The sequence below is a fragment of the Rhinolophus ferrumequinum genome, chromosome 17 (assembly GCF_004115265.2).
Source record: "Rhinolophus ferrumequinum isolate MPI-CBG mRhiFer1 chromosome 17, mRhiFer1_v1.p, whole genome shotgun sequence".
Classification (NCBI taxonomy): Eukaryota; Metazoa; Chordata; class Mammalia; order Chiroptera; family Rhinolophidae; genus Rhinolophus; species Rhinolophus ferrumequinum.
Window position 1 is genome coordinate 58,350,133 of NC_046300.1, and position 18,859 is coordinate 58,368,991.

Consider the following 18,859-nt stretch of genomic DNA (forward strand, 5'->3'; position numbering starts at 1 on the left):
TCATCAAGAATCTGGCAAACCCCCCTCCTGGGTCCTGTAGTCATTTCCAACCCCTTAGCCTTCCTCTCTCATACTTTCAATAGGTATGTAATTGAGACCTATGGGGGTTTAAAATGCAGTGGTCAATGTGTAAGTAGTCCAGGGTTCTGGAGAGGGTAACTAGAATGAACACTAGGGACACTCCCCATAAACTATAAAATAAAGGGCCATCATTGGTTATACAATGTGCTTTTCCCCCCGTTTTTCAGGACAGCTCTAAATTTCCATGGCTCTTAAGAATTAAACGAAGATGTAGTAAAGACCTTAAAATGAGGCCAAAAGGAAAAAGAGGAATAGTCTTCCTCCTCCAATTCCACTTGGAGTTCCAAATCAACTTCCTAATCCTGTTGTTTCTGGGCCAACCACCCCCACCCTTCTCTATTCCCTTCCTAAGAACCAACTGCATCTCAGCCTGTTCCCTCTTGGCTCTGCCAAAAGGGAGTCCTCCTGCATGCCTAGGACCACCCACAGACACGCGGCTCTGTTTGGACAGAGGACCCAAATGCAAAGAGGGAACATCTCGCCTATTTCCAAAAGGGATTGAGTCACCTTGGTTCAGCATTCAGATCTCAGCAACAGTTACACCCCAACCCCCACTCCCAAATGCCTCACATGGCCCGAGTTAGGGTGACATCTAGAGTAGGGGTGTCCAAGCAGCAGATGTTTGACCAATGCTTGGCTAGAGAGAGCATTACAAACTATACACACTTATAAAATCTACAGATTTCCAGGGCCCACCCCGAGAAATTCTGATTAGGTAGGTCCTGGCATAACTGAGTATCTGTTGTTGTTGTTGTTGTTGTTTTTAACACTTTCTAGGTAGTGTAGGTAGACAGACAGATTTGAGAACTAGTGCTCAAGAACCAAGATACTAAAAATAAGGCCTTCAAAGGAGTGAGATGAGGGGGACAAATGGGAAAAGACATGTTGCCTGATATTAACACTATAGGATTCCTTCCGGTGCCTTTTGAAAGAGGAATTACTCACATAGTGCTATAGGTGGAGTTGGTCAGAATAACTATTTTTAAAAAAAAAAAAAAGTAAAAACTTTGGAAGTGAACAGTCTTGGCTTCTAGGTTCACATCTGAGACTGACAGATGTGAAGTCCAGTTCCTCCTCTATGACTTAGGAACTGGGAAATCTTGGACAAGCCTGTGCCCCAATGTCCTCAGTTGCTAAATGGGGGTGGTGAGGCTGAGGAAGTTAATTGTAATCACTAACAATTATATTGTGTGCACTTCGTGCTGGCTGCTGTTCTAACATTACAGACATTAGTTCATTGGGGAATTGTAAGAACGAAGTAAGATATTTCATATAACATGCTTAGCATACTGCCTTATATATTATTAGAGAGCAGCTATTGTTACGGTTGTATAGCCTTATTTGGCCAGAAAGATAACTGCCTTTACTGTCACTTCAAACAGGGCCAAAAACGTTTCACTTGCCTCCAGCCAACAGCTTCCTGAACACTACAGCCCCTCTCTCACCCCACCCTTGACTCAGTTTCCCATGTTCCCCCCACCCCCCGCCGCCATGATTTACACCTGAAGGTCCTGGTTACAATGAAACAGTCTCCTGGAGCAAAACACTTTCCTGTGACACATTCATACTTCACATATAATTTATTTTTCAGACCAATTACTTAGCAGGATCCTAAAGGATTTAAGATTTAAAAAAATGCGAAGAAATTAAGGGAAAGCAGAAGTGAAGCCTATAAAACCAGGTAAATCTGCATGTCCTTTCAAGTTAAGGACCTTCGTCTTAGGATCACAGACACCTTGGAAAAACTATCATAATCCATGCACTCTCTCTCCAGAAAATCCCATGTGGGAATGCACACACATAAACGTTCTGCATGTTATTCCAGAGGATTTGTGCCACTGAAGGCCATCAACAATGATGCCCTTGGAAAATCGTGACCTATAAGTTAAAAATCTCATCACAGGTTGGTAAACTCTTTCTGTAAAGAGCCAGATGGTAAATATTTTTGGCTTTGCAGGTCATGTGGTCTCTGTCACAACTCCTTTACTCCGCCACTGTAGAGGGAAAGCAGCAATAGACAATAACTAAACAAATCACATGGCTGTGTTTCAACAAAACTTTATTTACAGGAACAGGCGATGGGCAAGATTTGGGTTGCAGTTCGCTGACCCTTGCTTTAGAATTTTGTTAAGCCACTGTGGTCAAAACCCACTCAGGGAATGTGTAGGCCTGGAGTCTTCCGCGGTGTGCATTCTGAAAGGAGGGGACGCCTTCTGCCCTGCACGTCCCCCCAGTCTGGCTGAGAACGTTCATGGTGCACTCTTCTGGGTTTTTAGAACCATGCCTACCTCTCATCCACTTCTGGTCCCCAAACTCTCCAGCAGTACTTTGGGCTGTTTACATTTAAAACCCCCTTCTATATAAATGAACCTAACTACCTAAACAGTAATAACTTTCTCCCCTGGTAAATATAGCTCCATGTACACTGACAGGATTTGAATGGAAGCAATTGACATAGTGGTACTGGTTCATTCCAAGAAGGTCTTGAATGGGATAGAGAAAAAGAATAGGATGGCCTAAAAACTGAGAGCAGACCTGGGCAATTACAAGAGTTACTTAAGCAGGGTTGCCATGTGATAGAAAATTGCCTTATTAGATTTGACAGATTTCATCGGAAAACAACACATATTTACATGCACCATAATTAAAACATATCCGCAGACAGCAGGAAGAGAAAGCCACTCTGTTTTCCCCTGTGGTCATGTTTTTTTAAAGAATCTTTTAAATAATATACACAGCTGTAATCAGATGCTACGCAAAGATAGATAAGACTTTATTAACCACAGAAAAGAGCTTGTTTCTCCTCTCTCCTCTGCTAGAACTGTCCTATCAAACATGAAGGATACATGAGGTGTGATCAAACAATACAGTGAATGTTTAAACAAAAAAAAATTATTACAGTAAAAGACACATTGCCATTAATCCTCCTCAAAATGCTCCCCCTCACTTCGACACACTTATCCCATCATTCTTGCCACTTTCTGAAGCAGTTCTGGAAGTCCTCTTTCTTGAGTGTCTTTAGTTGCGCTGTCATTGCAGCCTCGATGTCCTGAATCCTTCTGACTTTGGGGAAGAGCCAAAAGTCTCACATTGCCAGATCCAGTGAATAAGATGGATGAGGACACACCATAATGTTTTTATTTGACAAAATTGTCATATACCAGAAGCGATATGTGACACGGAGCATTGTCATAATGGAGCATGATTTATGGCACACTTTAAAACACACCTTCTCTCAACTGTAGCTCTCTCAACTGTAGCTCTCAACCGTAGCTCACACCCGACTTCTCTCAACCGTAGCTCACACCCGACTGACTGCACTGAACAAATTGAAACTTGTCACACAGTGTTACTAAGATTCGATGTGCCGCTTCCTGTATTGAAGATCCCTGCCTTTCTATTGGATGGTACTCAGCAGCAGCATTCACCGTATTTTGTGATCACACCAGATAAGCTCCGTGTCACATATTGCTTCTGATATGGCAATTTCTGTCAAATAAAAACATTATGGTGTATCTTCATCCATTTTATTCACTGGATCTTGTACCATGCAACTTCTGGCTCTGCCCCAAAGTCAAAATGACCATGAGAGGTAAGTGTTTTAAATCAATTCAGGACATCGAGGCAGCCACGACAGTGCAACTAAAGACACTCATGAAAGAGAACTTCCAGAACTGCTTCAGAAAGTGGCAAGAACGATGGGATAAGTGTGTTCAAAGTGAGAGGGAGTATTTTGAGGGGAATTAATAGCAATGTGTCTTTTACTGTAATAATTTTTTTAAATTTAAACATTCACAATATCTTTTGATCATACCTCGTAAATCTGGGCTGATAATTACACAACATTCAGGGGAGCTTTTCTGACTGTGTGGCTGAAGACTGCCTTTTGTATCCTAAACTTGGACTTACTTTCAAATAAGTGTGTAAGTGGGGTGTGAGTAAAATCACCTCAACAACCAGCCAGACAAAAATCACTTGATTCAAAAACCAGTTGGAATTTTTCAGCCCAGCTCCCAATTCACTTTCTTCATTTCCCGAGGAATCTCTTCTTAATGCAAAATATCTTCCTGTTGACATGAGTGGCGGGTGGAAGGCACGTTGGTAGAGGAAAGGCTGTTTTCACCCAGAGAAAACCATCAGCTAAAGAACAATAACTTGAAATAAAGGAGTCTGGACCCCAAACCACACAGCACAGCAGGATGAACACATTTAGTGTCAGTTTAGTCTGTGAGTCTCATGTCCACATCACAAAAGTTTAAACCCTGCCCTGATCTAACAATTGTAAATTCTTTACTTCCCTCAATTTAAAAACATTCCAAAGACCATGACCACAGAAGAGCTTCAGAGTAAACAAGTGGGTATTTCCATGGTACCACCAGGTATGCAGAAAGTCAGAACAATGCTTCCTTCATGGGACAATTTTAATTCAGCTCATCAGCTACCTCATCACCTGAAAATACATATTTGTCGGTCCTCCAAGCATTTACATTTATTTGCTGACATGGCCAAAAGAATGCTAGATGAAGCAAGCCTTTGACTAGATAAACATTTGGTTTTGATAAGGGAAGTTCTTTTCTTCTAATGGCAACAAACCACAATGCCTGTATTAAATTTTTTTCATTGAAGGCAAGTATAAGAGATGTCTCCCTGACACCAATAACCAGGTGCTGCCAGCTCAGGTACTTAACACGAGGGGAGGGAGGTCTGTACTGCACTAGGAAGCCATGTTTGGTTTTGTTCTTAGAGATCTGTCTGAGTTTCCTAATTAGGAAGATGCCTGGAGAACATCAAGAGGTCAAATATTTCTTTGCAGGGAAGAGGCCAGGCTTGCCTAATGTGCTCTCCCTGTGTGTAGGTGAGTCACTTCAAAAGGCAGCCAGAAACACAGGCTGCTGAGTTCATCCTTGACTGCCAACCTCAGTAGACAGGTTCTCCTTCCCTAAGCTGCACACATCCCAGCTCACCACCCCCTGGGGGCTCAGCATAGCATAAGGCAGGACTTCGCTCCTTGAGAGATCAGCTCCGGCCACTGCCATTTCAGAAAGCCTGCGAATGCTTCTCTTCCCAGGAGCTGGCGCCTAAGACCAGTTGGCCTGGAAAGGTTATTATTACCTTGAAGAATGCTGGGAGTTGAGAAGACAGATAGTTTAGACCTACAGGGCTAAATTTAAATTCCTGTTTCCTTGGCTGCAGAGTTTTATTCCATCACTCATGGTCGGTTCTTTTTCTACTTTCTGCCCCTTTCCCCTCTTCCTCCCCACAGCACCCCGACACCTTGACATCAACCCTCTAAGTTCCTTTGAACGTTTTCTCCTTCTTGGTCTTTAATCTGTCACTAATTGGGATCAGTATTTTCCAGTTACATAAAGAGTGCCTGTGTGGCTTTATAACATATGCTGACAAATCATTTGGCAAACACTTTCTTTTGTTGCAACAAACTGCACTGTGGAGGACCGTAGCATTGGCAACCAAATATGTACACTCTTAATGAAGCAACAGAGATAAGAAATCCATCTCCATGCTGACTGTGGGCTCTGGGGAGCCAGAGTCATATTAAAAAGGAAAATAGTGATCTATTATATACGATGGATGTTTGTTGGAATAGTTTCCAGATGGATCCAGGAGGCTCCAGAGAGAGGTTACTAAAGAACTATGCAAGGTTCACATGAGGGTTGCTGTTAAGTCACAAACAATTTATTTTGGAGGATTTTGTCCCAGTTTTATCAATGTAATTAAGACTTTATAGAGTGTTTCCTAAAGCAGGACAGTGCATCAGATTAGATGACAGTAAGAGATGAAAAGCACTCTCACTTAGGAGGAGACGATGCTTCATTGATTAACTCAGCAATGATTACTGAGAATCCACTATGTGTCAGACACTGTTGTAGGCCCTTGGGAAAATATCAGTGAATAAAACAAGGATTGCTGCCCTTATATTTAATGCAGGGTGGGAACAGGGCAGACAGACAGAAAACAGACCAAATAAATAAGTAAATTATATACTGTGTTAGAAGTTGGTTAAGTGCTTTGCATAAAAGAAAACCAGTACAGTAGAGAGATGGGAGTCCCAGAGAGGAATGTAATAATTTTAAAGAGATTGTCCAGGTAAACCTAGCAAAGACTTTAAGAAAGTAAAGGCTTTCTAAGCAAGAGGTCTCTGGTGCAAATGTCCTGAGGCAGGAGCGGGCAGAGCATGTCCAAGGAACTGCAAACAGCCTGGTGTGGCTGAACCAGCGAGCCTGAGAGGATGGAGTGGTAAAGGCACTGAGAGGAACTAAGAGTGGGGTAGGGGCTGTCGATCACGTGGGGACTCCAAGGCCATTGAAGGAATTTGGCCTTAGACTGAGGGAGACGGGGGAGCCACTGCAGGGTTGTGATTAGAGACCTGTCTTATATTTTCCAAAGATCCCTCTGGCAGCTGGGGTGGTAGAGATGCTACTGCTGGAATCCAGGCAAGAGATGACAGTAAATAGAATCGGGGTGGTGATGGTAAGAAAAGGCCTATTTTGAAGGCAGAACGTATAGTACTTCCTGGGGGAGTGAGTGAGATAGAAGAGAAAGAGTCAAAGATGACCTCAAAGCTTTTGGAATGGAGAAAACTGTCATCAAGAGAGATGGCAAAAGCTGCAATTAATTGCAAAGGGAGAAGACCAGGAATTCACCTTCAGACATGTTAAGCTTGACACGGCTACTAGTCATCCAAGAGAATGACACCGAGACAGCCACTGAATACGCAAGTCTGAGGTCTGGACTAGAGATACAATGCTTCCTGTCTGGGGTACCTGGAGTATTTCAAGCCACAAGAAGGGTGAGCTCACCACCAGAACAGGCATTTTATGTACAAAGCCACCCCCAAAATCCAGGAAAGGTTTTCGATTCCCTTCACTGGCCAGTTCTAAATCAGAATGCCCTGTAAACAAATGCAACAACAGACAGAATGGAGAAGAAGCGATCCATTGTTCACCCGAATCTCAGTTTTGGTCAGCTGAGAGTTCAATAAGATAGACAGAGTTATGCTAAAGTTTGGTTGAACCTTTCAGCTGAGAGTAGAATGGGTGACTTGATTATTTTGAAAATTATACGGTGCTTTTAAAGAACAACAATAATGGGAAAAACTGCATGAGGTCTAGAGCGCCAGTGTGTAGTCAGAACAGGCAAAATAACCAGTTAAATTCTCCCCTTAATAATTGCAAATGAATTCATATTTCCTGTACCTGCTAAGTGTTCAGGTATCCCCTGGGGAAGGCTCTCCCCTCTGCTGTCCATACCTTGGAGCTTACAGAAGTCATCTGGGAAATATCCGCCCCTCAAATGCAAGGAACATTTTATTTATACCTCTCATAAAGCTCTTCTCTTCACATTTTTACATATTGATTGATTTATACTTTGTCTTGTTTCAGGGAGACTTCAAGGCAGCTTATGAGAATACATAAAATACAAGATGGCATAAATTAAAAATAGGAACAAAAGGCAAAGAAAAATGAGGACAGGGACATGAAATGGATCCAAGAATGAGGCTAAATTGCATACCAAGAAGACGTATGGGCCACAAATTTGGCTCTAAGTTTGTAGCAGCCAATGTGGAAAAGGAAAAGTTATATAATTACACAACTCACTGTGTCCAAAATGTAGAGTCAATTCAAGCGCTCTGGAAAAATTAAAACACTCGCATGTGGTCCAGATAACATCACTCTTATCTATCTATCCCTTCTCTTCAGATACTCACTCAGCTCATGGCCTGTCTACGGGAGTAGTAACACAGGTCCCTGGATACGGGATTGAATAAATAAGCAAATAAACTCTTTCACCCATCCGTGTATCATTAATTCTTTTACCCCAAGAATATTTCCTGAGCGTAAACTATGTGGTAGGGACTGAACTACGTGCTAGGGACAGGTTGATGAATAAAACAAACATGGTTGCTTCCCACATGGTTTTTACATTACAGTGAAAGAGCGCAACAAAACACAAGTAAACCAACAAATAAAGTAATTTCAAAGTGTCTCATGCTATAAAGAGAACAGTCAGGAGACTGAGATTAAAATAATGGGGAGTAAGACGTGGGCTTTGAATGGGTGTCATCAGATAAGGCCCATCTAAAGAGGTGGCAATGGATGAGACCTGAAGTGAGAAGGTGGCAGCCATGTGAAGAGTCGGGGAAATTCAGAAGGAGCCCTGTGCAAACGTCCTCGGGCAGAAAACAAGTTGGCACAATTGAAGTACAGCCAAATGTGGCCGGAGATCACTCTGGCTCAAACGTGGTAGACAGGGCAGAAAGTGGTGGATCAGATCAGGCAGGCCGTGTACCTCTTAGAAAAAGGTTGGTTTTACCCTATATGCAATGAAGGCTTTTAACCCAGGGAGTGATCTCCAATGTATATGTGAAAAGATCATTCTGGCTGTACTTCGGAGAACAGACAGGAAGCCAGGAAGCAGGAGATGAGTGCAGAAGCTGTTTGTTGTCCAGGCAAGGCATGAACTAGAGGAGTAAAGATATAAAAAAAAGAGCAGGGGGCAGATAAATTGAAGAGGATTCGGACTCATCAGGATTTGAGCAGACCAAGTTTCCTGGGCAGGAGTGGTGACGATGACAATGACCAGAGAGGCAGCATCGGCTGACAGCACCTGAGGCCTTAGCTCTGCTGGGCTCTGTGCTGAGCCCTGGAATGACCTATGCCATCATCTCAGCAACTCGGTATGCTCAGTACTGTTATTATCCCCACTTTACAGATGAGGAGAAACAGACCAAGAGCATGCCATGTCCAAGAGCTGGTCATACTTTTGAGAATATGACTGTGATGAGAACCGTGTGTGTGTGTGTGTGTGTGTGTGTGTGTGTGTGTGTGTGTACACTACAGTTGGCTGGCACCTCCCAAACTTCCTGGATGAGAACCCCAGAGGTGGGGTCCAACACTGCCTTTCTAAGAAGCGGCAAGCACGATTCAGTGTAGTGGTAGGTTAGGTGTGCTCTGGCAGTTAAAGAACCATAGGACCATGGCATTCTGTCTGGCCATGCCCCCAGTAATAAAAAGTTACCTTCAAAATACAATTAATTGCTGACAAAATGGGAATAACTGTTTCTTGTTTTTGCTTTCATCAAGGTCTTAAGTGGTAAAATTCAGCCAACTGTTTCTGGGGTTCTTCTTTTAGAGTGTGGAGAGAGAGAGGAGGGACAGGAGGGGTCAGAACCACCAGAGAAGAAGGATGAACCACGCGTGAATTGTTCCAGAATCTTTCTTAGAAGCTCAGAGCAGGAGTGGAGCTTGCAGATGATTCAAAGGCAAACATACAAGGTTTAGATGTTTTCCAAATTTAGAAGTCTTACTGCAGACCGTTCCGGATCAATGGCTTTCCAGGTTTCACCAGTCTCCAAGAAAGACAATTCAATCACCTGCTCTGGCATTGAACTCCTACTATTGGATACCTTTGTCTGAAAGTTCCTTCTTAGATCTAACTTCATTCCCAGGAACTGTTACTTAAACTCATTTCCTCTCAATTGCTAGTGGATATTCAAAAGACTTGGTCTTGATATTCTTTGAATCAACCCTTCAAAAGGAATAATATAAAACACTTTTCTGTATGAGTCAGAAGAAAAAGGAATACATAAATGCGGGGGGGTGGGGGTGGAGGAGAAAGATTACTCTCAGTTTTTATCCCCAAGAGTTTTTTTTCCAGAGAAATATAAATTGATTTATCACATACATATGTTAGCATCTGGAGTGAAACTAAGAATTATGATTAGAATTGTTGAATTTTGGAGCTGAAAGGGGAACAAACAGTTTTTTAAAAGGCATATATATTAACCCTCCACTATAATTTAATTAGGTTTTCTTATTCCAGCCTCCCAGTCCTCCTACAGGAAGGGATTAGCATGCCCTTATGAATACAGATGAGGAAACAATCTGAGAGGGGTTCTAAGACCTGTCCATGTCACACTGCCCTGCTGTGCAAGCGACGAAACGCAAATCCCCAGAGTGATCTACTGGGGAGGTAGAGCAGTAGTTCTCAACCACGGGCAATTCTGCGTCCCAACGGGCATGTAGAACTGTCTGGAGACATTTTTGGTTGCCCATCTGGGAAGGGGGGATGCTAATGGCATCTAGAGGGACATCTAGAAGCCAGAGATGCTATGCATCATCCTACAATGCACAGCACAGGCCCCACGACGAGAAATTATCTGACCTAAAATTTCAATAGTGCTTACGTTGAAAAACACTGCCTTAGAGAATTCTCCAGTGAAATCCTTCACTCCTGACAGGTTGAGAACTAGAAGCACAAAGATTTAGATGCAGAAAGATCGCTATACTTCTCAACGGAATAACTCATTTAATTATTATCTGGAGCTACCCGGAGAGAGTTTACCTTCCTACCAAAGAAAAGATCTGATTCATTTTGTTTGACATTTCATAGATCTAGTGAAAGTTCTTTTAAAAAGTGTTCAAGGAATAAGTATGATTCATTTCCGTCCAAGGCCAGAGTGAAACCTTGCTTTGAATGTGCTCAACTACTACTGTCTTGTTTTTCTTAAAAGAGCAGGCTAGATTCCAATGTGAAAATATCAAACGGCTGCTACCTGGGACATGCTTCACACGGTGGCTAAGAGCCAGTGGTCCAGAACCACATGGTCTGGGACTGAATCCCAGCTCCACCATTTATTAATTGCATAACCTTGGGCAAGGTACTTGAAACTCTTTGTGCCCCACTTTCCTAATCTGCAAAATGGAGATAATAAAACTTCCAAATTCACAGCGTGATTATGAGGACTAAAGGAATAAAAAACCTTAGTGCCACGCCTGGGTTTCAGTATTTATGATTAATGGTATTCTCATTCCCTTGGTAAAATAGGAGGATGGCAAGGAGTTTTAAATTTAAGAAAAATTTTACAAATAAATAGAAATTTGAAAAGATGTAAATTGTCCCCAAATTCAACCTTGGGCATTACAGTTTCTTAAATTTAGAAAGCAAACAATGCTCTGATGAATGACAGATACAAATTGACCCCTTGCAACTGCTCCATGGGCTAAATGTGCCCATGGATGTCTGACTAGATAAACAAACCGCCGGAGAACTTACTGTGATGTGACGCATCTTATCACAACGCCTCAGTCACGTTTTTCTAACGCCATGAAGTAGGTGCTCTTTTAAATCTTCCTCTAACCAATAAGGAAAGCAAAATTTACGGAGGGTAAGAACCACGCCCAAGGTACTCAGCCAGTTTATGGCAGCACCAGGACCAGAATGCAGGTGCACTTGACTCCGATCTGAGTGTTTAACCCGAGTTACATCGCCTCTGCCTGTGTTTTACCCTGGGGACAAAAGCACCGTGCGACCTGAGTGTGCACAATGATGGATCAGTTTCCCTCTAATGGACTTGAACAACAAATACTGCTCCTGATTTTTTTTTTTTTGGCTGCCACATTTTCTATCTAGGCTGTCCACTAAATGCTATAGCTTGAGGAAGCCTAAATAAAGCACACACATCCAGGACACCTGCTGAGATGCCTTCTGGAGAGCATTTGGTCTGGCCAGGCCCTGGAGAACAAAGGAGGAATTATATAAGATACATTCATCTTGGAGGCTCCAGAACAACACAGCTTATACAAAAGGTGACTCCTGGGAGACGGAGGAGGCCACCTGCCTGGTGTAGTAAGTCCAGGGCCGCCCGAGCAAGACGGCTCTGACAGTGGGCACAAGTCCACCAGCAGGGAACATTGCTCCCTCAGAGAAGTCCAAACCACACCCCTTTCAACTCTCCATGTGATACCTCTATGGACGAACGCTGATTCAAGGGCAAAGGTTGCAAGGACTTGACGTCCCGGCCATGAGTCCCAGATGGATGCTTTTAAAAAGCAGAGCTGGCCAGGAACTGTTTCCAGGTTGGAACTAGTGTGTCTGCCAGACACTGCTGAGCACACAGGTCATACAGCATCTGGGAGTTCTGAGGGGTTCTACAGAAGCCACAAATTCTAAGTACAGTCTCCAAAGCACACAGGTGATGCCAGGCTCAGGTGCCAAGACTGAAAAAGTATGGAAAGAACAGGATGTTTCTGTTTCCAGGTGGCACATAAAACAATGGAATGGAGTTTGAAGGAGATACTCTCTGGCACAGAATCTTTTCTGCCTTTATAGCACAACATAGGACCAGGACTTGAGAGGCCCACGACATTGGTAAGAGGGGTTATTTCTGCTCCCTCTCTCATATGTTCTTATTCTACTATTTTATTATTTTTTTTACCAGCAACATGTGTTTATTGGACAATTGCAGGTTCTCTCCTAATAAGACACAGCCCATTGCTTTATTCAGGTATTTGTACATGCCAGCCAGGTAGAGAAGAAGAGGAGGAGTGTAGAATGAGATACAGATATCCTGGGGGAAATATACTATAAACTTCTTTACCTTTTTGGTTAAAGAAAAAAACTTCAAAAAATCAAGGACTCGTTAAGCAAAAGTGGGATACAACATGTTGTTACTCTGGCATGTATGTGTACCTTCTCATTTCCTAAGTATAGTTCGTTTGGGTATTGCTACCGTCCACCCACAGAAGCCCTACAAGTGAACACAAGCCTCAGGAAGGAAAAGTAGTAACAGAAGAAGCTCAAAAAGACGGCTCCCGGGGAACGCAGACCCGGCCGGTAAGTAGAGGCAGGCGGCGTGCAGGAAGGTCCTGCGGCTCTTCTCCGCGACCTCCGGCAGCAGCTCACTGCTGGCGTTCGCCGTGTCCTCCGCGAGCGGAACGCACTGGCGGAGCGCACAGAGGAGGAAGGCGCCCCGATGGCGTCCTCCGCGTTGGCCCACGTGCTCCCGTTGATCACGCGCACTGCCTGGCAAGTCTCCCGCTCTCCGGAATTCTGATCCTCCACCACCTGGTCATACAGGCTCTCCTCGCGGGTGAGGATCAGATCGAACAGGTCCCTGCGGTTTTGGCACCTTTCTGGCTGGGACTTGGTCCGCTTATTTCTGTCCACCCTATGCAAAATGCATGTCATTCCTAAAGAGATCACTGTGCATCTGATCACATGCGATTTTGAAACCATAAACATTTGTCCTGTAGGGTGCTGGTCCTGGAAGCTTCACTGAAGCTTCTCTGTGCCAGAGGACCAGACACTGAACCCCATTTGCTGAGGATGCTGTGTGTCTCCACGCCACGGTCTGGTTGCTCGAGCACATCACCGCCATGTGCAGCAGCGACAATGGCAAGGTGGCGACCACATGGTCCATACTGTCCAGCTCCGAGGCTCGCACCCAGCTGCAGTGTTACCGCACGAGCAAGATGGCAGCCACTACACCCTGAAGTCATGATGTGGAAGCAGCGACACCTGGAACGTGTGGCATCAGGACGCACTGCCCCGGGCATGTGCACGGTGTCCCAGCAGCCCGGCGTGTGCATGGTATCCCCATGGCCTGGGAATGTGCATGGTGTCCCCATGGACTGGGAGTGTGCACGGTGTCCCCGTGGCCTGGGCATGTGCACAGTGTCCCCATAGCCTAGGCATGTGCACAGTGTCCCCATGGCCTGGGATTGTGCACGGTGTCCCTGCAGCCACCCCTAGCCAGCCCACAATGCTCAGCTGCAGGGGGAGGGAGGCCAACCTATGGACATCAGGGCCGCAAGCTTCTTTTACTGTTTTAAATAACCTCTCCAATTCTGTGCTCAATGCATACAACTCAAAAAGAAAACACCCAAAGCCACAGATTTTATATAACATAAAATCATCCATAATCCTACCACTCAGGATCACCTTTTTTAGGATTTTAGTTTACATAGATTTCTAGTACTTTTTCTAGGAACATGTTAAAACAACAACAAATATGTTTCAAATGACACCTGTTATAAAGAGTTTCCTCCCTCAAGAGCATTACCATAGATTCTTATTATTTTTAGTACATTGTCATATATGTGGTTTCTTTAGGTCTTTAAAATAATCCTATAATATGTACAGATTAGGACATTGAAACCAAGTAGTATAGCGACTTGGATAAGCAGCCAAAGACAATACATAAACAAAAGGGGGGGTTACAAAACTTTATGGGTACTGAAATTTGAATTTCATATAATTTTCACATCACAAAATATTATCTTTATTTTTTCTAACCATTTACAAATGTAAAAGAAGTTCTTAGTTCACAGATCTTACAAAAATAGGCAGCCAGGTTTGGCCTTCAGACCAGTGGTTATCAAGCCTGACCAAGAATACTGGTATAGAATGGTTTTTATAAATGCATCTTTCCTCGTATCTTTTGGTTATTCTGTTCTTGAACTTTCAGACCAGACTGGCCAATGCCAGCGACATTTCCATATCTTAATGTAATGATAGCAAAAGACTGAACAGATTTTTCTAGTTTTTAATTTAGCCAAACATTGGGGCCAGCAATTGAAAAAATACAAGGTGAGGAGGAATAATTATACAAGCTAATGTTGGTTGAACACTTACTATCTCCTGGGCATCAAGCTAAGGGCTTCACACATATTAGTAAGGACAGGAGAGGTCAAGGCACGATAAGCAATAATCCTAACAGCTCATTGGTTGTAATCTAGCCTCATCCTGCATGCCCATTGGCTGTGGTTCTGCCCCATGGTCTTCACTCCTGAGTCGCGGCTGATGGAGTAGCCTCTGCCAGGAGCATCACCAGTCTCATGGCTGGGGGAAAGGAAAACATGGCAAACTATACCAGGAAGAGACATGCGTCTCTTTGCTCACAATTCTTGAGCTAAAGCACTAAATGATCATGCTTAAAAATCAATGGGTATGTATCTACCCACTTATTGATCATTTACATGTGCTAGGTAACTAGCTAAGTGCTTTACGAAAATGTTTACAACTCCATAAGGTAGGCGTTATTATTCCATTCTGTGGATGAGGAAACTGGGGTTTAGAGAGGTCTGTTCATTTGCTCAAAGCCACACAGTTAATAACTAGCAGAGCACGGTGTCCCAGCAGCCCGGGCATGTGCACAGTGTCCCCATGGCCTGGGAGTGTGCACGGTGTCCCTGCAGCCACCCCTAGCCAGCCCACAATGCTCAGCTGCAGGGGGAGGGATTCAAATCCAGAGTATTCTAACTCCCAACTCTTCTATTGTGCCTTGGGGATTAGGCAAATTCTTTAGTCAGAAAGGAATGGTGCTGTGTGTGCGTGCTGTGTGTGTGTGCATGTGTGTGCATGCACTGTGTGCGCTGTGTGTGTGTGCTGTTTGTGTGTGTGCGCTGTGTGTGTGTGCTGTTTGTGTGGGTGCGCTGTGTGTGCGCTGTGTGTGCGCACTGTGTGTGTGCTGTGTGTGTGCTGTGTGTGCATGCTGTGTGCGCTGTGTGTGTTCTGTGTGTGTGTGCTGTGTGTGCACACACTGTGTGTGTGCACTGTGTGTGGGCGCACTGTGTGTGTGCGCTGTGTGTGTGTGCGCTGTGTGTGTGCGCTGTGTATGTGCTGTGTGTGTGCGTGCTGTGTTGTGTGTGCACGGCGTGTGGGCGTGCTGTGTGTGAGTGTGCGTGTGTGCACGCACTGTGTGTGTGCTATGTGCGCTGTGTGTGCGCGCTGTGTGTGCGCGTGCTGTGTGTGTGTGCGTGTGCATGTGTGTGCGCACTGTGTGCGCGTGCTGTGTGTGTTTGCGTGCTGTGTGCGTGCACTGTGTGTGTGTGTGTGCACACACATGTGTTTGGATCCTAGATCATCAGTTACCACACAGACCAAAGCAACAGTGGCTTAGACAAAAGAAAGCTTATTTCTCTCTTGCCGAAATCTGAAGATATGCAGACCAGAGCTGACGTGAAGATTCCATGTTTCAGGGACCCAGCTTCCTTCTCTGTTGTGCCCCCATCTTTATAGTGTTGCTATCATTGTAAGTCAAGGATGGCTCACTGCCACCATGGCCACATGACTGAAGCTGGGAGTTAAAAGACCAAAGAGGAGGGGAGTGCTTGCCCCTTCCTCCTGAGAACATGAGCCAAAGCTCCACTCATCCATTGGTCAGGACTGAGGGACAACTTTGACTGTTCCTTAGCTACGAAGGAGGCTGAGCCATATCGTCTGTATCATGTGCCCTCCTAAATTTCAGCATAAAAGAAGATGGGGAGAATGGATATTGGGAGGAGATAAGCATTATCGGCCACAGTGTGGGAAGAAATGGAGTGCTTAAGGCCTTATCGTGAGAGACAAGAAGAGAATTAGCTGTGCTACTTTATCCTGCTGAGTGCTTTCCTTCCAGCAGGACAGAACAATAAGAAAGAAACGACAAGAGTGACAGGAAACACTGCAAGGACTGCAAAGTGTAAGATGTAAAAGACAGAGGAGGAACAGAATGAGGTTTAGCTACTTACCCACCTCCCTGCAAATAATAACTTGGCACCTACTTCCTGCACAAAACTGGTGTCTGGAGAATTAATGGGTTGACGACGAAGAAAGAGAGCCCATTTCAGGAGGGATTGCCCTCAGAGCAGTCTAGAGCCTAGAAGCTGCACTAAGCCTGGCTCTCCCAGTTCCCACACAAAAGTTCACCCCCAGGCAACCTCACCGGGGGTTGACGTTATTTCCAAACACCATCACTGGGGAATTGCTCACAAATGATTCCTTCTTTTTAAACCCAGGTAATTAATTATTCCTGCTCTTGCTTGGACTGGAAGGAAAGTCATCTATCTTAGGGCACTGTTCTCATGTATATCATAAGGCTTTTCAAGAAATATTAGGAAGTAGTCAGGTCAGGATCAAGAGTAATAAAAAAAAAAGTTTCGCAAAGATTACCATAAAGAGAAAAACAATAACAGCTATCATAAGACATATTATTTCAATGGGCGAGGCACCATATTTAAGCGATACAGATAATAAACATATAAATTAATAATGCAGGTGTGTGTGTATTTTTTTCTTGCACACACACATATACTTTCATTCTCAAAAAACTCCATTTTACAAAAAAAGAAACTGAGGCTCAGATAGGTTGACCAGGTGCCCCAAATATGTACAGCAAGTACATGGAAAAGCCGGGGCTTGCATCCAAGCTTCTCAGGCTCCAAACACATTAAACAACGCGAGCACCTTTATACACAGCAACCATGACGCTGCCACAGGAGCTGTGATGCTTCTAGCAGATAAAAGCTATTTAAATACCGGGGGACTTCATTCTGTGTTTCAGAGGCATTTCCAGGAAGTTACACTAAATTCAAAGTCTTTATAAAAGCATCATAATTTAAGTGAGTTCATCATTTCAGGGAATATTCTGGTAAAGACTTTTATAAATATAAGAGACTCCTTTTGCAGAGTGTGTACCTGATAATTCATTGTTTTGCACAGTTTATTTTCAGACATGACATTCAGTTACTTCTAAAGTGGGGGAGGGGAAGTATTTACATCTATAGCACTTTCAGTTCTATTGTAGCTGTGGTTGGATTATAATCATTCAGCAACTGGCTGTCCCACTTTTGCATTATCCAAAAGGTTGAATTTTTCTTTCAACCTGAGAACTAATGTAAATAAGAGATAGAGGTCAGATGGGGTTAGCAGCGCACAGCACAGCAAATGTCCCATCTGAAAGGGCTGAAAGGGGCACCAATTAATGAGTTCCAAACAGCCATGCAATGTTGTGAGGCCAATGTGGAACTGCCAATTTGCAAACATTAGCAGCTGATCCCTTTCTTCAATAAAACCTATACGGGCCAAACACATCGCGAACATATTGATGCTTACGGCCACCATTTTGTATTACTGTTTTGAGTTACTTGAGGTTGGGATGTTTTGTGAATTTCATTCTGGCAGTAAAAGAATAGCAAGAAAGATCATGGATGATGATTAAGTACACGTATCTCCAAACCAGCAAGATCTAGACTCTACTATGACTCTGACACCTACCAGCTGTATGATTTTCCACGACCACTTAGCCTCTCCAGTCCTCTGTAAAATGGGTATAGAGTTGACCCCTGAACAACTCAGAGGTTAGGGGCCCTGACACCCCCCAAACCCCTCAGTCAAAAATCTGAATATTTGACTCCCCCAAAACTTAACTACCCTAAACTTAACTACCTAGGTGGTTTCAACACCACCCCCCCACAGATACCAAAATCTGCAGATGCTCAAGTCCCCTATATAAAATGGCATAGATCAATGCATATATTTGGCTCTCCATATTCATGGACCTCCAATTGTGGATCAAACAGTACAGGTATTTACTGGAAAATTTTGCATATAAATGGATCGCACAGTTCCAGGGCAAACAACAATAGGTAAACCTACCTCTCGGGAGAGCTGTGAGGATTAAGTGTGACAAGGCATGGCGTTTAAAATATGACAGGCAATTTATTATCACCTCTAACTATTTGTGGGGCTATCCAAACCTCTTCCTAGATCTCAAGAAAGATCCTCATGAGGTGACCACTTTATCAGGCACTCATCCACAATCATGGCAGTCTTACCTATGCCAAGAGAAGCATGCTAACCCAAGGGATACTAGAAGAATAAGGCTTGGTTTCTTCTCTTGGCAAGTGCAGAACATCTCCAGATAATTCATACTGAACCACAATAATCACTGGAAGTTAGGGGACCTCAAAGATCATTTTTCAAATCCCTAACTTATGGATGAGGAAAGTGAGACATAAGCAGTTGAAGTTCATCCAAGGTTAGAGCTAGGGCCAGAGCCCAGACAACCGTTCATAAGAACAAGCTCTTTTGAAATTGCACAGTGATTTCCCCTCTGTACTACTAGGTACCACCTAGGTGACATTTACAATCTACCATGAGAACTAAAGTCATGGACCCACTTAACTCTCAGTTTCAAAAGCACACTTGTCCAGCAGGT

General features: G+C 43.8%; 1 protein-coding gene across 1 annotated transcript in view; it reads right to left on the bottom strand.

Moving 5' to 3' along the window:
- The window catches only part of PRICKLE2 (prickle planar cell polarity protein 2), a 332,204-nt gene that overhangs the window by 235,017 nt on the left and 78,328 nt on the right, over positions 1 to 18,859 (bottom strand). The gene's annotated exons all lie outside the window — the stretch shown is intronic.